The sequence below is a fragment of the Podarcis melisellensis genome (genome assembly GCF_964234715.1).
Source record: "Podarcis melisellensis genome assembly, chromosome: Z".
NCBI classification, from domain to species: Eukaryota; Metazoa; Chordata; class Lepidosauria; order Squamata; family Lacertidae; genus Podarcis; species Podarcis melisellensis.
The window spans coordinates 35,090,319-35,114,270 of record NC_138547.1 but is presented as its reverse complement, the minus strand read 5'-3'; the positions used below and the strand labels follow the sequence as shown (position 1 = coordinate 35,114,270).

The window sequence follows — 23,952 nt, the reverse complement described above, 5'->3', positions numbered from 1 at the left end:
TGAATTTATAACCTACCTTTCTTTCCAAAGCCTGGAGTCCACACAGCTTTCATTAGCCAGTATTCTCAGCGCTATGTAGTCTGAAGCCAGATGGTGCAGCCACCTTACTGAAGGCAAAGAGGGCTGGGTCAGTGCCTGGAGATTGCCAAGGACAGGGGTCACCAGCAGCGTACCTGAAAGTTACAAGAGATTCTGACTAAACATTAGAAAGAACTTTTTGTGGTAAGAGTTGTTTAACAGTGGGATGGTCTCCCTTGGGAGGTTGTGGGCTCTCCTTCCTTGTAGCTTTTTAATCAGAGGCTGGGTGGCCATCTGTCATGGATGCTTTGGTTGAGATTCTTGTATTGCAGGGTGTTGCACTAGATGACCCTCAAGGTCCATTCTGGCTCTACAATTCTATGATTCTGTGTGCCCATAGAGGCTTTCAGTGGACCCCACATGGTCCTCTCCCTCACTGAAAGTCTGGAAAGAAGCATCCTATTGCATCCAGTAAAATAGTTTGTGATTTGTTGTGGTGCCCTCAGTGGTTTCTCTGGCTTTGTAAAGATGCCCATGGGTACAAAAGAATTGGAAACCACTAGTTTAGGAATTTGTGCAAGAGCCCAAGTTCCATGAAAGAAGAAATATAGGATATGTTTAAGTGATATATTTTAAAAGTCAATCTGCATTTAGCAAATTAGGAAGAAAACTTGCTAAAAGCTCCATTTTATAACTCTTACACAGTTTCTCAAAGTTTCATCTGAATAAAAGGAAACCACAAAAGAATCATGTCCTTTTTGGGGGTAAATTGCAAATGCATGAAAAAGTTATAATAGCCTTCAAGTGATGGATAAAATTACCACACTGTCCATTATAATTTTCATCTTCCTTTAAATTAAAAGAAAGATAATTTTCATGATTAACTCATTTCTTTTTAGCTCATCAACCCTGTCCTACAGCTATATTTCCAGGGAAATTGGCCACTTAGCTGTTTCCCAAGTGATTTGACCTTTATTCTTGTGGCTAAATGAACAATCCTTTCTCAGTGTTGGGCTAGCAACAAGAGCTCTGAAGGGGACTTTCTTGCTATTAATATTGGTCCAGTGACCCAAGAAACAACAACTGAATGAGAGAACATCTCAGATCTGAATATTTATTTTCTTTGCCTCTATCATGGGTTGAGTAGCTTCCAGCTGCTTAGCCCCACTCCTCTGCCTCACAGGATATCAGTAAGCTCTTCTGCCTAGTAGGTAGAGGTCAATGGACAGCACCGTGCAAGATGAAGAATAAAGTCAGAAAATACCACCTAAACAATCCTGACACTTGAATGAGATTTCCATTTTGATATTCTTTGTAAGCTACCTTGAGAGCCTCTTGGGGCAGTAAGTTTAATAAATTAATAAACATTGTTCTGAAGAAAGTGGTAGAATAATAATTTTTAAACTGTTATATGTATTCAATTGATCAAACATTGGTCATTTAAGAACTTTCTCATTGACTCAAAGGTTTTTCCCCCCACCATTAATTAATTAAAAATAATTAACAAACAGACAACAAACATCAACACAAAACAGTCATTCTCTTTTGTGAGAGTGATTCAGGCTTCAGTCCTAAACAAAGTTATCCGAGAGTTGGACCCATTCAACTCAATGAGACCTGCATCTCATGTGCTGTAAGGGAGAATGCTTTTTTAGAGATGAGTCCTTTGGCCTGTCTAACCCTAGCTTTTGGCTGTAGGATTCAGGCATCATTCCTTACCCACCATTGTTATGTACTGAAGTTCTTAACCTGGGCCAGCAGGGGGATACTGTAGATAGCTATGCAAATGAAGGATCGAAAAGTGACGTTCAGTGATTGGATAGTTTTGTATGCAAATGAAGGATCGAAAAGTGATGTTCAGTGATTGGATAGTTTTAGAACGTTGCAACAGTTACAATTGTTCTGTAGCTCTATATAAGCAGGCTGACTGAGCACAACCCACAAGTTAACAACCATAGTAGTTGGAAATCAAGGAGGGGGTTGAACCTCTGACCCCATGACTCACCAAAAGGGGCAAATAGAACTGTGAGTGAGGGAAGCCCTTTTGCTAACCTCTAGATATTTTTGTTTTTCCAGCTGCTTTCAGTCTAAGTATGGGTCATCCTTTCACTCCAGCAACACAGATAGTGTTGTAGTTATTCACATAGGGCTGTCCACACATTACATTCAACAAGTGTACAATCTATGTACACTGTGTGCACAGATGGCTGAGCTGTACACCCATACAGTTGTTCACATTCAACCAGTGTACACAATATGTACACAACAACTGAGCTGTACAAATCAAAAAGTGTATATTCTTTCACATAAACACTTGTGCATGTATACAGACAGATTGCACCTGTGTTGACTGTTACATGTCAGCAAGCCTAGTTTATCCCTGCCTCCATTAGTATGTATACAACACCATGCATATAATAATAATATTAGTAATAATAGTAGTATTTGAAAACAAGACATTCCAAAGAGTGTCAAGCTGTGCCTTAGAGCTACCAAACTCCCATAACAAAGGCACAAGGCTTATTTTACTTCAGCTCAGCCTAAGGAAAGTTTCAACGCTTGCCAGACTGTTCACAATTACTCAGGAAACGAGGTGCTTGTAGCCAAATATATGTATGATTGTTCTGTACAAAGAGGTGATTTATTTCTGCTACAAGGGCATTTGTTCGCCCAATGTATAAAATAACATTTTTCAGAAACTTCAAAGCCCCAGCGGTCAGGCAAAAATAAATCCTCAGACTAGTTTTTATGTGAAGCAAGAGTAATCATATAACCCTCGATTCCCACAACAGTCCTTTAAGAGATCCTCCCCTATTACATTTTTATACAATGCTCGCTTCCGTTTCTTCTGTCAAAATACCAGCTCGACTGCACTACCATCTTTAATCAGCAGACTTCTAAATCTTCCCTGCGACTCGAGTGGGGGGGGGGGTGTTGTGTGGGTAAAGAAGTGTGTTATAAGAAAGCTATTCATCACGTCAGGCCAAAACAAACTGGTCACTGTGCAGGAAAGAAATTATTTTTCAACCGCACTTGTTAGTCATTTATAAAATTGAGCAATACACACAGTGTATATTTATGGTCTGGGAAAGAAAACTCTGCCCAAGTTATTTTTTACAATAAAGGAGAGGAAGTGTAGCTATTTGGCTCGAAAACAGAGAGCTAGGAGATATATTTGTATGTATAAGCATGTGCATATGTATATCACAGTTATCTCATTGTCTTCCTTCGGAGAAAAATATTTCTCTCTTGTCCTTTGAAAATGTCTTTCTGGATTTTAAAGGTGAAGTGCCTGCGATCTTTGGAGGAGACTGCAGGTTTCTCACAAATTAGGATATGTAGTACTGAAGGGGGGGAATGCAAACTTTGATGAGCAATAGCTGAAAAACTTTTCAAATTATCTGTGCTTTCCAGTTTTGGAAAAACCAAAGTCTCCTTCCAGGTGTCCGTTCAGTGGATCTGAGGGTATTTATTTAAGTGTAAAGAGGTATTTTTAAATCCAGAGGTTATTTCCCTCAATGTAAATTAATTCGTTGGGGCAAGGAGTGAGGTCTATTTGTTTATTTAACTTTTTAATAACAAAAAGTACATCCCACATATCTTTCAAAGAAACTCTATGCTATTTATAATCCAAAGCAAAAATTAAATGTAGTGGTCCCCATTAAAATCATCAATACAGTGGTACCTCGGGTTACATACTCTTCAGGTTACATATGCTTCAGGTTACAGACTCCACTAACCCAGAAATAGTACCTTGGGTTAAGAACTTTGCTTCAGGATGAGAACAGAAATTGTGCTCCGGCGGTGCAACAGCAGCAGGAGGTCCCATTAGCTAAAGTGGTGCTTCAGGTTAAGTACAGTTTCAGGTTAAGAACGGACCTCCAGAACGATTTAAGTACTTAACCCGAGGTACCACTGTATGTACGTAAAAACTAAGACTCTGCAAAATCCAAACCAGACAATAATAGATCTAAAACATTGAAGACCCACCAGCAAAAAGAGAAAACATGGGTAAAAGACTCTTTTTTAACAGCAGGGGTGAATAATTTGCTTGCCCTTGGATAGCTCTCCAGGAACTTCATGCCAATGGTGGGTGTGGCAAAAGGTGAGCATAGCCACTCTACACACAAATTCACAGATGTAGGATTGCCATATTTTGAAGAGGAAAAATGAAGACACACTTACCAATTTCTAATTATAGCTATGGATCGCTATGACAACTCTACCCATGAAAAAGAGGACATGTCCTGGGAAAAGATGACATATGGCAACCCACACATATACAAACATGAGGGACAGAATTAAAATGAGTGTGGGAAATGCAGGACAATGAGGTTTTGGAGCATGCTGTGGACCTCCAGATGTTGTTGGTCCCATCAGCCCGAGCAAGCACAGCCAATGGTTCAGGATGATGGGAATTGTAGTCTAACACTTTCTGGAGGGCTGGAGGTCCCCCACCCCTGTTTTAATGTTTTGTTTTGTTCTACAAAGCAGAAGTCTTCTGTTAAAAGTTTTTTTCTTTTTTTGAATCAAGATTGAGATAATCGTTTAAAAATCTGCTTAAAAAGCTGGATGTTAATGCTACTGAGAGCAGCTACCTTGTTCAAACATTGGTCTTAAATAAGGACAATAGTGTCTGATCTCTCTTGAGCAAAATCATTATGGTTGTGGTGCAGCAGGTGCAGTCAGCCAAATGCAGAAAATACAGAATAAATTTATCTGGGGTGGCTCCTTAAATTTGGAGGATCCTCAACTCTGATGCGAGCCTTATCAGGACACTGCAGTCATTTCACCAGCGAGTGAAGAAACACTTCTTTGTCCAGTCGGAGCAAGTTGAGTTGGACACTCAGGGATGTCTTAAGCATATGCAGCCCCGGGATGCAAAGATCCCCCCCCCCAGTTGCCCAGTCCCAGGCACATAGGAGGGTGGAGCCAGTCAGCTGCCTCAGCGTCTCACTGGCTTGGTCGCCCCTAAACTCATGGCACAGAGCAGCAGAAGAGCCCACCACGGCGCTCCAACTGATATGCAGGCTCTTCCCCAGACTCAACTCTTAGGCTCCAGACTCTTGGCCTGGCACCTCTGAGAGCCCAGCACCCGGCAATCCTAAAAAAAAGATCAACAACTTTGGTTGGCCCTCACAGCCCTTCACTTCATCAAATCTGGCCCTCTTTGAAAAAAGTTTGGACACCACTGGCCTATAGGTAAGACCCCCCTTTGGACACTAACATTTCTGCATCCATGGTTGATTTTATTTCTAATTGAATTCTGCATTATGTTTTGCTCTTTGTTTTATTCTTGGTTTGAATTGTATTTCCACCCTGGAAATACTTTTATTAAATAAATCTTGCCAGTAGTTATTATTGGTTTATTTATCACAATTATATACCAACTTTATCTTCCAATGAGCTTAAGGTGCTGTACTTGGTTCTCCTTCTACCCATTTCATCCTCACAATAAACATGTGAGGCAGGTTAGGCTAAGAGATGTTGACTGGCCCAAGGTCACCCAGTGAGCATCTTGGCAGAGTGGGGATTCGAACCTTGGTCTTCCAGGGCGTGGTCCAACACTTTAACCATCAAGCCACACTGGCTCTTATCATGATGGGTTAAATTACTGAGGAATAAAATATGTTATCTTCTCTAGATCAGTAGTAGAGCATCTGCTTTGCATGTGGAAGGTCTCAGGTTCCATCCCTGGCTTCCTCAGTAGGGCTGGGAGACACCCCTGTCTAAAAACCTGGATATACAGTGGTACCTTGGGTTAAGTACTTAATTCATTCCGGAGGTCCGTACTTAACCTGAAACTGTTCTTAACCTGAAGCACCACTTTAGCTAATGGGGCCTCCTGCTGCTGTCACGCTGCCAGAGCACAATTTCTGTTCTCATCCTGAAGCAAAGTTCTTAACCTGAAGCACTATTTCTGGGTTAGCAGAGTCTGTAACCTGAAGCGTCTGTAACCCGAGGTACCACTGTATACTGCACGTTAATGTAGACCAATTAACTGACTCAATATTAGGCAGCTTCCTACGCCCGTATTTTTACCAACTTTTCTCAGTGCTTTTAAAAACATCAAAACATGCAAAAATCCCAAGCAGCCAAATGTTGAGAGGGAAAATCAATAGCAATTTAAAGGAAGCCTGTCCACCGTTACTGACCTTCTAATTCAGAACCCCTGATAAGCTTCCAAGGAACCTCGAACAGAGGTGTGTGTGGGGGGGGAGAGAACCACTTCTCTAAACGATCTTTTACTACGTGAGTAAAATCAATACTTTTAAAGCAAAAAGAAGAAGCAGATAGAAACAATACTTGCTTTTAGATGATGGAAGCCTGCCTTGTAGTACGCTGGTCTTCAGCTGGTGGGTCAGGACCTATTTACTGGGCCATGGCCTGATCTAAGGTGGTCTGCAACAACAGCACTACCACCACAGAAAAATACAGTACAAGATGAAGAAATAAATCCCCAAATGCCTGTTTAGATTAAAGATCGCTCCTGTGTCTGAAAAGGCTGCAAAACAGTCCAGGCTCTTTTTAAAATTTAACAAAACAAAAACCTGTGGGGGCCCCAGATCCTCCTTTGGCCCATAGGATATGGGGTGGAACTCCGTCTCTTCCTTACCACCCTACAGTTTTCCTACAAAGACTCTCTTGCCCATAGCGCTCTTTGACCCTGAACACACAGCTTGCTGCAATGGCACATGCACAGGAAAAAAGCAACTTCCTGGGAGTGATTTCAGCTGGAAAATTGGGAGAGGGGATTGTCAGTTCCCTTCCTATCAAAATCCTACACAGCAAAATTCCACACAGTCGCTCATCCAGCTGCTAATTCTTAATTTATAAAACAATTATAGGCTAGACAACCACATGGGCTTCTTCTAAAGGAGTTGTTTTCTTCTGTGTGTGTGAAAAGGAAAAATATTTATTCTAAGATGGTATACATTTGTTGTTTTATTTCTTACACTCCCTTAACTATAAGGGATGGAAGGTGAAGCTGTGGGATGTGAAACACATATCAGTCAAGTACAACATTACTAGAGTGGACGTGGATGCTTTCTACCAGCCAGGAGTCTAACTTCCTCTTTCCTCCTGAGCTGTGACAAAACTTCCTTTGCATGTGACTAGAGGCCTGTGTGTGTGTGTGTGTGTGAGAGAGAGAGAGAGAGAGAGAGGCCTAACCTGGGCAAGGGAGCACAGCTCCTTCCTTTGTCTCTTCTCTATTTTTGCTCTTCTACATGTTAGCAGAAGTGACTGCCTGTTTGCAGTCACTTAGGAACTAACTCCCTTAAGGGATAGTTCCACATGTGTATATAGTTTTGTAACCTAAGACTGCCTTCAGCGATACAACTGTGAACTGAATGAATGTGAGTAAACTACTTTTATATTGACTTTAATAAGACTCTCGTGTCTATTCTTTTTAAGAGGGTGTGATGGCCTGGGATTCCGATTCTGAGAGTGAACCGGAGGAATCCCAGCTGGCACAGGTGTCCCTGCCTCCAGGGCCGGCTGAACTGGGGCAGGGCCTTGATTCTGAGGAGCCTGCACCTGGGCCGGATCCTCAGGAGCAGGCACCAGGTGAATCCATTCTGGCCCCAGAGGTGGTTGAGGACAGTGCCTGCAGGTGAGTCTCCCCCTGGGCCCAGTAACCCTTCAGCCTCTCCTGAACTGCAGAGGCTTAGGGCAGAGAGGCGAAGGGAACTGGTTTCTCCCAGGAGGAGTGCTCGCCTTAAGGCCAGGGGAGGCGGGGCTCCTGGGGGCTGAGACCGCCCCCCTGGCCTCAGAGAAGATAAAGGCCAGTCAGCCCGGTCCTAGGTTGCGGGAGCAACGTCGTCATTGAAGAGCTGTTTCAGCCAGCATCCAGTCCTGTTCCTCCAGTGTTCCTGTTCCCTGCCCGGCTTCCTGCTTCTGATCTTCGAGTGCTCCTGTCCCCGCCCGGCTCCCTGCTTCGGACCTCGCCTCGCACCTTGTGGACTAATTTCAGGCTAGTGACTCAGGACTGAACTTTGACTACAGTAACAGTAACCTTCCCCCCGGGACCAGCACAGAGGGGCAGGATGGGATTTTACCCGGAATCTTATACTGAGAGAGTCAGATGAGACTGAAACAAGTAAACCGCTGTGTGTTTAAAGGGGAATGTTACTCTGCTAAGATATAGAACTTGCTAACGCAAGTTAGGAAGGATATCATTAAACAATATATCCTCTCCTGCATCCCTGAACATTCCCACAAAAGCAATGTAAAAATACAAATTAAAAAGAGTTTAAAGCAAATTACTGTCACAAGCAGAGGGTGTTAAGGGCTACTGTAATAAAGTATTTTTGCAAGTACTGAATTTTTCCGTGTATAAGACTAGTTTTTTTTATTCAGATATCATCTTTAAAATTGGGGGTTGTCTTATACATGGATTGTGCAATGTGGGGATGTGGGATTGTTTGCTGCTGTGAGTGGTAGATTGTTATTGGTGGCTGTGGCAAAGGGTTGGTGTTGATTGGCTGTCACTGCAGCAATTGGGCGGGTAATTTGCTGCCTTTGTTTGCGAGGGGACAGAGGACAGGTAGCTTTTGTGAGGCATGCGAGAGGCATTATCGGTCTTGCAGGTGTGCGATTTTCGGCATTCCCGCCTAAAAAGAGCTCAACAACTGTGGGCCACCCCCACAAAAAAAAGCTCAGCAACTCTGGGCAATCCTCCCCCCCAAAAAAGCTAAACAACTTTGGGGAATCCCCCCCCCCCATTTTCTTAATTTTGAGTCCCCGAAACAGGGGCATGTTATACATGGAAAAATACGGTATATTTTCACCCAATCAATGAAGTTTTTCAATTGATTCAAAATTGCTGTTTTTCAGCTGATCAATCTATGGCAGAGTCTTATGCATATCTACTCTGGAGTAAGTCCTAGTAAGTTCTGTGGGGTTTTGATTCCATGTGAAAATGGATAGGATTGTAGGCTCAACCAATTAGTTGATTAAAGTTGCTGTCCTAGGAGATATTCTGGCAATTTTTCAGAGGACAGAGGTGTACATAGCCTTTTTGTCCCCTCTTCTTCAGGAATCACTGAAAGGTCTAACAGTACCTGGTATGTGGAGAATATCTAATCTGAAATAGATATCCCACCCTACACAAAATCAAACAAATAGAGGCCATCTCTTGAATTCACTACAGTCACACTGAAGACACCCATATAGTAATTCTTTCTTAGTAAATATTTCTAACACGTACACGGGCTTTGCCCAATAAAATTATCCAGGATCAGATCAAATATATAACTTCAACTAAAAGAGAGAAAGTGGGTGGAAGCCTATTTTAATCTATGACAGAATTTCAATTACAGTATTATTCTTTTTGATATATGCACATACACTCGCTGTGCATTTACCCCTTCCCCACAGAAAAGACCAATTAGCTTCATATCCATTTAATCTCCCTCCTCAACTCACTCTCCAGAGCAACTTGATATAAAAAAGACATGAATCACTAATGTAACTAGAATATTAATATGTTAAACAATTAATCACACTGGGTTATATTCAATGTTAGTGCAACTCGGAGAAGAGACATTGTAATTGGTACAATGACTATAGGTCCAATAATTTCAGTGGGTCTACTTGAAGTATAACATAGTTGGGTACAGTCCAATGGTGTGTTGTTGTTGTTGTTTTCAAAGTCTGCATAAAGTGAAGCAGGGGCTACATCTGAATTTCTAGGGTTCAAATGTGCCTGGAAGTCTTAGGTCACATTTGCATGATTCATGTGACACACTAATTTTCATTAGTGTGAAATTTCACACTAATGATTTAGGGGATGTTTTCAGAAATTTCTAAATATATGTTTAGGGTAATTTTGGACAATAAGAGGTGGTGGGAGTTGCAGTCCAACAACATCTGGAGGGCACTGCATGGGTGAACCTAATTTTGCATAGATTTTAACCCATAAGAATATAAATAGAGTCCTGCAGGACCAGGCCAATTTATCCATCTAATCCAGCATTTCTCAAATTGGGGTCGCCAGCTATTTTTGGACTACAACTCCCATCATTCCTAGCTATCAGGGCCAGTGGTCAGGGATGATGGGAACTGTGGTTCAAAAAGAGCTGGAGACCCAAGTTTGGGAAACCTTGAAGTCTAATCCAACATCCTTTTCTCATAGTGACCAATCAGATGCCTGTGGGGAAAAACGCAAGCAGAAACTGAGTGCATCATCACTCTGCCCACCTGATTTTCAGTAACTGGCATTGATCACATGCTACAAGTTTAAGGCATTCCCTTGGTCTGAAAGGCTAAAGGCTACTGCTGTCATGAGTTATCTCTTACTATTCAGAAACCAGTGCTACATCCACTAAAAACACTATGGAAGCTGTGTGTTGCTTAGATTTCCAGCTGTGATCCCAGAATATCTGTGCAATGAATTCTTTCATAGGCCAATATATGACCATATTTGTCAATGTGGATCAAGCTAGATGGAAAACATTGTGCAGTAGATCATGTAGCTTCTTGTCACCTAGGGGCAGATTCCTCTATTCATTTCATAATTACCTAGGTCAGCCAGACAATTTGAAAATAAGATGGTTGCTGGCTGATTTGGACAATGTTTGATTCTTGCAGGTTCACTTTATAGGCACTAACAATAAGAAAAGTTACAAACTACTTATTTTGACTGCCAGGTGGATTTTTTAAATTTTAAAATAATTGCTGAACTTTACTCTCTCTCTCTTTTTGGCAACTTGCATTTCTGTAAATTTATATATTTACCATTATTTTTTATATTACTTTTTGTGAGTAATAGCCATTGGCTATAAACTGTAAAAAAAAAATGACTGGACTACTGAACATTATGATCTCCACTGGATCAAGAGCTTCCTTGACTAAATGCTTTTAGATTAAAATAATAATGTGTGTTCTTTAAAAAAAAAACTTTGTAATAGAAATGACATTTTTATCACCAGTGAGATATTTGCTTCTATTGTAAAGCTGGCTAGATTGTGGCATGGTTTTTCAATATAAGCGATGGAACAAAGAACCTGTATTCAAGGAAAGCTCAACCTTGGATTTCATATTTTTAAAGGAGTGAGCCTAGGAAGACAAGGAAGTCAGCTATGTCTGTTTAGGAGGATGTTCATTTAATAAAGGAAAAGTCCCCAAGGCCATGTTAAGCTGCCAGGTTTATAATTAAAAACACACACACAAATAAATCCCTTCAATTCCAAACGCTTAAAATAGACTTTGAGCATTGAGTTGATGCCACAAGGAAAGCTCATGTTCAACTCTCTCTCTTATAACTGTTAAAGTGGGGGGCGGGGGAATTAAAGATGTGTCTAGGACAAGCTGAAAGAAGAACGATATTGCACTATAATGTTTCAGGCCAAAAATTACATGGTTTTGTTTTCATCAGAAAAATAACTTCTAACAGCCTGTCATGGTTTACTGGGTAACAATGGATAAGACTCCATGCCTGGGTTGCATGCAGTCTAAAATGGTAAGATACAAGTTTGCTTACTCACGAAGAGAATTAAGCCTATGTTATGCTGCGCACAAAGACCATAAAATTGGGTAATGTGGTTGGGCAATGCCACAATCCCTTTTCAGCAATGGAATCATGAGCAACTGTCAATCTTGATTTGCACAAGATGCCAACTAGCCCACAGTGGTACATGATCAGATATTACCAAAGAGACCTTTAGGTGTGCACAAAAGGAATCTTAAGGAACCATTTCATACATGACCCTTTGCATTTTTAGCAAACAGTTATTTGATATTCTCCATCAAAAAAACCTTGCTGCCTCAGGAATCAGTTCTGACACTCAGAGTGACAAAACTAGTTAACAAGTTGAGTTTGCAGTCAAATCTTTCAAGGGCGAAACTGCTTAAATAAGGCAACATGACAACTGAAAGATACATGGTTCTGCTCTACAGGTTGCCTAGTTAGCAGATACTCTTTCTTGGTTCTGGCTTTATTAGTAGTAATAGTAGCAGAAATAGTTCAGAAGGGAAACATTCTCCACTGCATAAAAAAACACTATTGCACACTACATAACATGGCCAAATGAGGCTTCTCTATTTGGACTTTGGGACTCTTCCTCAGTCCCCAGGAATGCAATCCTCAACAGTCCTGCTGTGCATCATCCTTTAGTGCTTTTGCCTTGATCCTTGACCTCTCTCCTTCATTGCCTATGTAGAGATGGGTTTGTGTGAGTGTGGAAACTTCTAACTTCTGCAGGCTGGAACGTAGCCTACAATAAAATGTAGGAATCATATACGTGGCTCTATCCTTCTAGACCTACCCACCCCTGGCATAAGGTCCCTATATGTTTCCTCAAGGAAGAAAGCAGTCCCCAGTCGAGGAAGGTCCCCCATCCCTAAACATAATGTCAGAAGCATCAGCTATCCACTTTTATTCAGAAACATGTGCATCTGCAAGGTTCCACTGACTTCAGATACAAACTAGAGCAGCATCAGATGGGCAGCAGTAGGGTATAAAGTCTTCTGTGTTTAGACAGATTTTAATGGTTTATTTTTCTCCCAAGGGGAAAAACAGCTCTAAATTAAGGAGAAAACATGAGAAATTCTTACACTTATTATGTTTGTGTTAATCCAATGTCTACATTTATTTATTTATTTATTTACATACCCAGATCTGGCAGATGGCAAACCTTAGCTTGCAAATTAAGTTACTTTACTTCTAAATGGTGCATCTTCTAGAGAAAAATTGCAGACCTAACCCGCATATACATGTGACAAGGAAATGCAATTAGGCAGATAAATTTAACTACGAATGCAGTGGCTGCTTCAAATGAAGGAATGAAGTCTACCTTTCCTTCCTGTGCATTACAAATGGTTCAATTAGAAATGTAGCAATGCCATTTTCATAGATGTTTAAAACATATATCAAATGCATTGCCTGTTATGAAATACATTTTTTTCTGTTGGCTCAACTCCCATTGAAATCTACTTCTAGGAAATGAGTTTTTGTAAAATGTGTGCAATTGCTTGGGTTCCATCTTCCCCCATGGAGCCATTCTCACAGATCCAAATTATAACTAGATATATTTTTCTGTTGACCATAATCCACAATCAGTTAACCCATGCATCTAACTAAATGGTTGTTAATTTTTTTTTATTACAATGAGGAAGAAAATATGCCAAGATCCATTTTACCATGGTAAAGGCAATTGTGTATTGATTGATTAATTAAAGAATTTAGATGCCAAACATTCATAGCCCAGCCCAGCAAGGCAGTTCACAATATAAATAAATTAGAGAGAGAGAGAGAGAGAGGATAAAAACTAAAAACAACAGATACAACCAACCATTTGAAAGCAAGACTAAACTAGAAATAGATTTTTGTCACATGAATTTCAACCACAAAGTTAGAGGGTCATCATTCTTAGCTGCAAACTTTGCCTATGTGACAATCATCATATCACCAATGAACCTTGCCTTCCCATTTGATCCCCTGATGGGACAGGCTCGACAAGGTAACTTCATACTCTGCAGACAAACTTATACACAGTGATTACGATTATACAGTTCAGAGTATTTCCTATGCACTGCAGAGTAGCTGGAGCAGTCAGATTACTATTATTATTCATGTCTATTATTAATAATAACAGTCATGTTTCCTTACTATTGTGACATCATTCAACTTTACATTCAACTGATTATCAAACTAGGCAGAATTTCCTTTCCCCTGCCTTTAATAAGAGTTCTGCATAACTTTAAAATGCCTCCAGCATTTTTAGGGGCCCCAAGGCAAAGGAGAATATGTCTTGCAGATATAGGACTTGGCCATCTTTTTCAAAACTGTTGACGAGAGAGTGTCCACCATATCAGATAGCAATAAGCTGCCTTAGGAGGTGCATGCTACACCCATTTCTGTACACTTTAATCTTGCCCAGCGACTTCTCTGCCTGCTGCCAGCTCACAGCCCACTCAAACAAATGCTGCAGTGGCTGTCAGCATGAGCAGAGCCATGTTTGCTGGTCTTTGTTCTCTGGTGTTCTGCTTCTTAGAGAAAAATAAGTGAGATTTTTGTAAGGCCAGTCTGAAAGTAAATGGTGGATATGAAACAAACTGAAAGAACTGGGAAGTATTAAAGAGGAAAAATGATTTGTATAGATTTACATGCTACCTCTCTCTCAGAATCCAGTAAATCAGCTAGAACCACAAGAAGACTGATAATTGCTAATTTAAAGCCAAGTATTATTGTCCACTGTCCTATTTTTATGTTTGTTATTTCAAGTACATTGCAAATATATTTTCATATTTGTGGATCTTATTGCTGATTGCATCTGACTGCGGACCCATCTACGCTATATATTTAAAGCGGTATCATACGACATTAAAGAGTCATGGTTTCCCCCCAAAGAACCCTGGAAGTTGTAGTTTATTGGTGCTGAAAGGAGACCCTGATTCCCTTCACAGAGCTACAGTTCTCAAAAGGGTTTAACAGTCGTCAACCCCTCTTACCAGTGTTTGTGATGCACTGGAAGAAGACAGCTAGACAATACAGCCATCCATCCCTGGCCAGCAAAACACTGCCACCAAGAAAAATGGGGGCATCTAGGGAAGCTCAGGAGAAATGGCCCAGGGAACTGCCACTGCTGCCTTCCTACTTCCAGTATTTACTGACTGGGGTAGCAACCTTACTTTGTAGAATGGTAGTATCAGCCACTTATACATGCCTCATTTGTGGGTACCAAAATGAATGGAAAAATGTAGCTGGTTTTCAGCACTCACCATAGCCTGAACATTAACAACTCCATAAGATGTATTAACCTTCTGCAATAAGACCTGTTAAGCCCAATTGTGTCGATAACTTATATATCCACTCCCAAATGTGGATTTAATATGGACCATAACGCTTGCAAATTACAGAAGCAATTGTCTTCAAAACAGCACAACACCATAATTCATTCAGCTAAAAAACATTGCACAAGAGCGTGAAATTAGGTTATATTTAGACCCAGTTTCCCTATCAGAGAGTTTTAAAAATACTGTTTTCTTGGCAGCAACCCTCTGTTGAACGCTCTAAATTAAAGGGTGAGTGGGGGAAATCAATCCAGCCTCTCACCATTTATGTAGTTACGGGAAAGGCACGTTCTTATTAAAACATCTAGGGCACTTTTCTGCAATACTGTCCTTAAGTTTTAGACTCTACAGTGCCCATTACCCCTGATCATTCCTGAGCTTAGGTGGTGCTAGAGATCAAGGAGAAATTAGATTCATTTCACATCTAAAGGCAAACCTATCTGATTTGCACTTTCTTAACCAATATCCAAAATGAAACACAGCCATCCTTTTGGAAATTGCACTTCTCCAAATTTGTAATGCCAAGTAATCTGTCTCTCTCTCTCTGCTCTGTGCGTGCGCAATACACACACACACACACACACACACACGGGTAAAGTATGTATATAAATGCATGTGTCACTACATCATATTAGGGTAAAGGGAATTGCTTTACTGATATGTGTGCATTAAACAGAATTACATACACAATGTGCATATTAAGAGAAATTCACAATAAAAATGATGAATTTTCAAGAGGACTTTTCAAATAAGAATTTGGAAACAGATGTTATAATGTGGAAAAATGAACTTAAGATTGGAAAAATAAGATACTGAGAGAAGCCAAAATCAACTGATTCCCCCATCCCTTGCTGGTGCTCTTGGAAGTTGAGTCCTAAACATGTGGTTGCCACAAATTTGGGGAAGGTTAATCTAAGGATATATACCGTATTCCTAGCTGCACATCAGCTTTTCCTCCAACTTGCTTACCTTCACCAAGTATCCTTTCTCCCAGCTTGCCAAGAACCAGATCTAAAAACAGACCACAAAATTTAGCTTTTCTTGATGCAGAGTTTGAAATCACATGGGTGAAAAATTGTTTAGGACCACATGCACACAGCCCTTGTATTATCTGTGTGTGTGTGTGTGTGTGTGTGTGAGAGAGAGAGAGAGAGAGAGAGAGAGAGAGAGAGAGAGAGCACTGAGGTCTCCCCTATGCCGCTGGGCTACAACTCCCCTCACCCCTCACCACCAGCCATGCTTGCTGGAGCTGAAGGTAGATGGACACCTAAAGTGCCTCAGGTTCCCCATTCTGATCTAGTGGCTAAAGGACTTTGTCTTGTTCTTGCAGAGAATAATGGCCAATCTCCTCAAATGTGTTTGCTCATACTACCTTTTCTTGCAACAGAATTGTCTTTTGGCAATAACTACACTCAAGTATGGAGGCAGGAAATGTATATACCCTAACATAGCAATAGATTAAAGATGGGGGTATCTCAGATAGGAGATAGGTAAAGTCTTTCAATGCTTCGATTCCCAGCAAAGTGCTGAATATTGCAGGAAGTAAAGATTGTGACTTCCAAATGCTGGCAATTTGGCCAATCTCCAGTTCTAAGTTTATAGATAAAAACCTATAATTGCCATGAGAGTGGGGAGAAAGCAAAGAGAAAGAGGTGTGAGTTAAGGACCATCTGGCTCCCCAACTGCAGGGAAGAAGATTAGATAGCATGGATTATTAAAAACTCTCAGCCCCTCTATAATTAAATAGCTGGAGCAAGTTTGTATTGATGATACCCCACCATACCTACTAAGTCCTGGTAAAAGCTACCTCCCAACACACACACACACACACACACACACACACACACACACTTTTAAATGCCCAGCTGTGTGATCATTATCCTAGAGACCAAGCTGACATGTCGTACAATTAAAATATACTTCAGCTGCAATAGTATAGAGCCAGTAATTCCATTTTGACTTCTGGGTGGTAAGTCAGCAGACAGATGAATAAATACAGTGAAGGTAATAAAATGTTAAAAGGGTACAGAAATGATTTCCCCCCTTTACACTAGCATTCAGTAATTCAGGGAAATGTTTTGGAGCCAAGAAATGTCCTTTGTTAAATTCATAGTGGCTCTCTTAATTAAATGACATTGATTATCCAGGTCAAAATATTAATTTTTTTTCTTGTTAAAAAAAAGTCGGAGACAGGAAGTTGGTTTCTACATTTTGGATATGTAAGGGGATAGATATGAAGAATGAGCCAGATGTCTTTTGAAAAATAGAGCTCTGTACAACTTCCCTCCATATTCCTAAATCTTGACAATTTCATACTGGAGTTCAATGTGTACTTTTAGCTCAATCAGATAATTGAGTTTAAATTGAAAATGGATTCAGAATTCCCAAACACACCAAGAGAAAGGGCTCAATCAACAAAAAGATGCCTTTGAGCTTTGCTTCAAAACATTGGCAATTTTCAAACATATGAGAACATTTTAATTACAACCTTTGCCACCAAAATATTTCCAGTGCTGCCTTTAGTTCTTTGAATTATCATCATCTTCTCCAAAACAGCGTTAAGAAAATGATGTGAAATTTAACATGTTTGCAAACCATGTGACCCCACCACTGGGATTCACTTTCCACCCAGTTTAGTTCTAAACCATTATTTACCATGTCACTGCAAAGATGAAAAAAGTAACTAGGGTTGGTGAGAAATATAAATATTCTGATTCAGCCTTGTGGAAACCTCTATGAAATTAACTGGTCTTTGTTGACCTGAATCTACATTGATCTTCTAAACATTATTAAATTGAACATTCTATATGGTTCAAGGGCAGTTTCCTTTTGTCAGTGGCTCACTGCTCTGCAGCGGCCTCTGGTGTCACATTTAAATAACACATTTTAATGTTATAAACGACAAGTGTAGATCCGTCCTTGGTGTAGAAACCTCTGACTTTTGCATGCCTCAGGTGCAGCCTACTGGGCATAACTAGGAGTCTGGCTGCTTTTACATCTGACCCCATGCAGCACTAACAAGCACACACACACACACACACCCCTGAATGTTGTTCATGAAGGAATGTGGTCCTTAGGATGGAAATGTTTCCATAGCCCTGCTGTAAACAGCAAAGGGGAAACAGTCTTTTACCTTTGGGAAAGTGGGAAGAGTGGAAAGCTGCCATGAATTGAAAGCAAGAAGTGTGACTTTGCCATTAAGTTATATTTAAAGTGCCAAAAGGTGAGGAGGTTCACACTCAGTTATTACTGACTGCTAGCGCAGAGGAAAAGAGGAAGAAAACAATAAACATTTTGCTCAGCAAGCTCTCCAACTACTGCTGCTGTTTTTAAAGCAGATTGTGCTTGGGGAATTGGATTATCTCAGGACAGATTTAAAATGGCACCAAAGCCGAGTTGCATCCATAATACTCCCGCACTCTGTGCCCCTTGTGTGGGTAGAATTTACATCTCTATTCATTAACCTTGTTTGTAAACCATGTTTTTGTTTTGTTTTAATAAATGATACTGATTTTACAAGCTTGCACCACTTCTCCTCATTACAGAGATTCTAAATGACTTAAAGCTGCCCCTTGCCGTTCTCTGGGGATTGCTAATAACACAACCACTCCAGAATGTAATTATCCTCATTCCCACAGCCAAATGAAAGAAACTTCTAAAACCTTCACTTTCAAGTTAAGGCTCGGAGGAATGAAGAGTTTAGAAGTTCCTTTAAAGTTATTTTGCTCAGTAGACAAAGGTTATTCATTTTTATTAGAACAATCTCATTACACAATGAGCTGACTCAGCTTTGTTCTTTAGTAGATATAATGTAGATTATGAAAATCAGGAGGACACATGCCACGGCAGCTATTGGCTTAAGAACAAGTTATAGAAAGTGCTCTCTCTCTCTCTCTCTCTCTCTCTCTCTCTCTCTCTCTCTCTCTCTGTGTGTGTGTGTGTGTGGTGGTAGCTTCTGCAAAGGCTTTGATAGTTCATCCCAGAATAACTAGGCTAGACCATGTCTTGTGGTGCTTAACAGTATTTTAACTCAGGGGTGAGAAAACGCAAGCTAAATGCAGACCTCTAAAGCTCAATTTCTGACCGTCTAGGGACGGGGGAGAAATTTGATTCAGTTCACATTTAAAGGCAAAACTACCTTATTTGCACTTTCCAAAACAGTGCAAGTATTAAAATGCAGAGAATTTGTATTTCTGCAAATTTTGTGATGCTGTTCTCCAACCAAACATTTACAATAATGCATCTGTTTAGGGGGAAATGTGCATGCAAATTACTATATCAGTGAAAATAACATTCAAAAATGCATTTTAATGTGTGCATTAGTCAAAACTGCATGCAATAATGTATTTACTAGGAGAAATTATAAAATGCTGACAAATTTTCATGGGGATTAAGAAATGGCTCAGGAAACATGGGGAATTAAATTTAAGGTTGGGAAAATGAGAAATTTGGGGAAGCAAAATGGACAGATCCATCCATTCCTACTCAGGACTCTAGGCCACACCCCTCACCAGCCCTGCTCTGTGTTGTCCTTGAGAGTGCTTTTGCCTGGTTGAAATGCGTCCTTGAATGGTGACAACTCATTTTTCTTGCCTAGGTTGAGAGGGTGTATTTGAGTGGCCAATGACTGGGTGTGACTGACCACAAAGAAGAATGGCCGCAAGGATTGCCACATTTTGTGGGGCTGGCTTGCTAGCCTAGGGCACCATATCAAGTGTAGGAATATGCACCACCATAAACAGATGTGGCCTTGACCAGTAATATGATGAAGTATTGAGAAATGGGGAAGGTGGAAGTCGGCGCGGAATTAGTGCTTCATGGACCTTGAAATATCTTGTACGGAGTGTTCTCTTTATTTCTTCGTATCATCAACACAAGTTGATCAATGATAACCACCCCATAAGCCACTTAGAGGTTTTACAGTTAAGCAGTATGTAAGTTTTGTAAAATAAATGAATGAATGTGGAATGTGTACCATTCAACCTGGCCAACCATTATACCACTAACACAGTGCAAAGATGATTGTGCTCTTTTCTGAATGTTTTTGAATTTTTTTGTTGGTTGGTTGCAACCTATTGTTTAAAAAGCCACATAGCATATAATTTGATCAATAAGTGAAATACAGTGATACCTCGGGTTACATACGCTTCAGGTTACAGACGCTTCAGGTTACAGACTCTGCTAACCCAGAAATAGTACCTTGGGTTAAGAACTTTGCTTCCGGATGAGAACAGAAATTGTGCAGCGGTGGTGCAGTGGCAGCAGAAGGCCCCATTAGCTAAAGTGGTGCTTCAGGTTAAGAACAGTTTCAGGTTAAGAACAGACCTCCAGAACAAATTAAGTTCTTAACCCAAGGTACCACTGTGTGTGTGTGTGTGTGTGTGTGTGTATCCAACAAGCTTTTGTAATTTTTCATTATTACCCCTGAATTGCAGATTAGATAGGTCTGAGCCTGAAGCTTCTTTGTGCATTATTGAGAAAAGAGTTGCAAGGGCACAGCCAAGTGTGGGGAGGTAAAGTCATATTTTAGCCACTTCAAACCCTTTGACCCCTCCTGGCAAGTGAACTTCTTGAGTGGGAACCCTGTTAAATCTGTGTGGGTGCTTCCAGTGTGATTGAAAGCCAATGTTCTTGATCACATGGGGAGCCTCTACTGATGCAGCAGGGTGCCTACTGCAAAATTTCATTTTCATCAGAAAATTTGCACAACCATAGGGACAGGGCCATAGTTGTGTCCCTGCAACACCTATGTGCTCTCTTCTCTTAGGTTGATAATGCTAAGGGCTTATGAGAAAGCAGCCTTTCTGACAGCCAAATTAGACAGGGTGCCATTCACACAATTATGAGAAAAGCAGAAAAACTAGAAAGCCACACAGCGTCATGATTTAACATTTTAATTATAAAAAGCTTAAAATGCCTAAAAAGTGAACAATGAAATATAATATTCCTAATGCATTTCAAGTGAACTTCTTCTATTAGAAGACTCGACTGGAAAAGAAATATGACAAACCATGTTTAGCACAATATGGAATGAACAATGCAGGAAAAACTGTCACCGTGTTAAATAGAAGGAAAGGGTTTTTAATTAAATGTATCAAAATATCTGCAACTTCCCAATGAAGGGTTACATTAGCGTCATGATCTACATTTGTTAGACTACAACTCCCACCATCCCTGACCACTGGACATGCCAGCTGGGAATGATGGGAATTGTAGGTCGCCAACATCTGGAGACCATCACCTCATTACCTATGATTTATATGCATGTTTCACAAATCACTACAATAGCACATTTCATAATGAAATGTGATTTGCCTATTTCTTATTAAGTTTGTCCCAGTTTTCTGACTCTTGTCTTACAACTCCTAATCTTTCTGTCCATTCAGTCTCACAACACATTGAGAGCTGAGAAATCTGTGCAAAATGAAGGACGGATTGCTTTCAAGATCTGGGAAGCTTCAGATATGTTCTTTTAACCTATTTCTTTTCTCCTCCTTGCAGAATGACAAATGGTTTAGCGGTGAAAGAGCCAACTGTCAAATGAATTATATTACAAGCTTTAAGCCTGTAGCATCTTTGAAGCTCCTCTAAAGTAAGTTCCTTGAGGACCATGGTCATGGTTGGTTATGCATCCTGTACCATGTGAAATTATCTAAGAGTTCCTGTCCATAAACACCTTTGACTTCTACAAATCCTCAGAGATTTTATTTAATCTTCTCTGTGCTTTCCAGATTTACAGAATACATTTTTATACATGGATTACCTCTTTCTTTTTAGCCCCCACCCCAGTTTATGAATCAAACCTCACACAGTTCTCATTCTCTGGAATGTATGCATTTAACCTTTTGGTATCAATCTAGTAAGCTTTTTTGAAAAAATAAAACAAAAACAACAACAAAACAGTTCTGTTCTATGTTAAGTGTGCATGTATGCCAGGAGAAAAACTGCAGAAACACCAACCCCCCACCTCTCTCTCTCTCTCTATATATATATATATACTCTCTCAGCAACTTCCAATCATTTGCTTAACCAGCGAAACAATAGTTCTACCAGTCAGCTTTAACATCTCAACCTAGGAGTTTGAATTTCAGCTGTGCTCTTTTTGCTGCACTATATCATCACTGGTTCACAGAGCAACTGAAAGCAAAAACCTAATTGGGAAAAATTGCAGAGATGTAGATTCAATAGAAATACACTGTCTAGGGAGACAACTATGGTGGCCTCAACTGCACAAAAAAAAGGAAGGGTTTTTTGAGCATGGTGGAAGCCCTCTACACACACACACCATCACATGAGAGGAAGAGCAGGTATCAACCTGATAACTCAGGTTCTAAGTCGTGTGTGGAGCCTAGACAGGGTTTCAGACAGATGACATTGTCAGCCCTACCTGAAGATTGAAACTGTCGCCCTTTTCACTCAAAGCAGATGCTTTACCACTGAGCTATACCTTTTCCCTAAAGCATTTGAAAATAGGCGGCTGTTTTATGCTGCCTTTGTCCACCTAGCTCAGTACTGTCTAGAGTCTAGACAGCACTGTCTAGACTGTCTGGCAATGGCTTTCCAGGGTTTCAAGCAGGATTCCTATCTGGAGATGTCAAGGATTGAATATGGGACCTTCTGCAGGCAGAGAAGATGCTCTAGTACTGAGCTACAGCCCTTGCCTGTAGAACTTGCACCAATGATTGGAGGGCCATGTGGCAATAACATGGTGGGGTGGGGGCAGTCTGGAAGGCCCAACCCTTTGCCTCATGTTGGGGGTAAACATCTGTACAAGACTAGAGTGTAAAAAATATCTATGCACTTGGGAAACACCTGTAAAACCTGCTGTAATTGGTGTAACCATTCTGATAGATACCTGTGATATTTGAAAATCTTTCAATACCACAACAATTGTGGATTTAAGGGAGAAGTTGACCGTCCCCAAAATAAGGTTTGCATCAAATCAGACTTACACAAATTAAGAGGGAGAGTCACTCTAGGAAGCAGGTGATTGCTGTTTACCAAGGAGAACTTGAATCGGCTGTCAAAACCCCTCAGGCTAGATGTTCCTTTTCTGACTTTTTTCTGACTTCATGGGGAAACAGGTGTTATGTAGAATGTTTGCTTGCATTTCCTGTGAGGTGACAAGTGTGCTACCCTAGCAGTTGCATTGTCTACATGCTGCCTGTCCACAGCCAGTATTTGGTTTCATAGGAAACCTATTGCTGATTTGGAAATGAATAATAGGCAATAACAAAAATAAAAACAAAAAAAAATGGAAGTGCCAAGAACTGTGTTGTCTCAGCTGGAATATCCTTTGTAATAAAGATTCAGATCCTTTACAAGAAAGGAATTGTTGCTCCTGTTTTAACCAAATCACACATTTCAAAAGTCAGTATCTGAGTTCTGGTTCATTCCAGTGGGCCACTAACTAGAATGCAGTGTGAAACAGGTAGGTAAAAGAATTGAGCTTTGCCAATAGGACCGGGGGGGGGGGGAGACTATTTTCAGCCTGGAGGCCACATACTCTCTTGTCAAACCTTACAAGTGTTGTATGCTAGTGATGGGTGGAGCCAGATGCAAAATGTGGATGTAAAAAAAAAGGTAAAGGTACCCCTGCCCGTACGGGCCAGTCTTGACAGACTCTGGGGTTGTGCGCCCATCTCACTTAAGAGGCCAGGGGCCAGCGCTGTCCGGAGACACTTCCGGGTCACGTGGCCAGCGTGACATCGCTGCTCTGGCGAGCCAGAGCCGCACACGGAAACGCCGTTTACCTTCCCGCTGGTAAGCGGTCCCTATTTATCTACTTGCACCCGGAGGTGCTTTCGAACTGCTAGGTTGGCAGGCGCTGGGACCGAGCAGCGGGAGCGCACCCCGCCGCAGGGATTCGAACCGCCGACCTTTCGATCGGCAAGTCCTAGGCGCTGAGGCTTTAACCCACAGCGCCACCTGCGTAACCAGAGGCAAAAGAGAGCAACAAATGTGACATACGTCAGTTATGCAGGACTAGCATACAGTACACATACGTACACAATCCCACAAATACAACCTCTCCATCTTCCATTCAGGGAAACATCTGGAGGGCAACAGTTTAGAATTAGACCACATGATTAACTGGGACCAGCAATTTAGATTACATTATTGCTGTGTTAAGCCATT

At 40.8% G+C, this 23,952-nt stretch overlaps 1 long non-coding RNA gene across 1 annotated transcript; it reads left to right on the top strand.

Moving 5' to 3' along the window:
* The first annotated feature begins 73 nt into the window (after positions 1-73).
* LOC309362181 lies at positions 74-21,510 on the top strand. The gene is made up of 3 exons (XR_014164847.1): positions 74-179; positions 6,335-7,376; positions 21,316-21,510. It is a non-coding gene; the product is annotated as an uncharacterized lncRNA (long non-coding RNA).
* Positions 21,511-23,952: the final 2,442 nt, after the last annotated feature.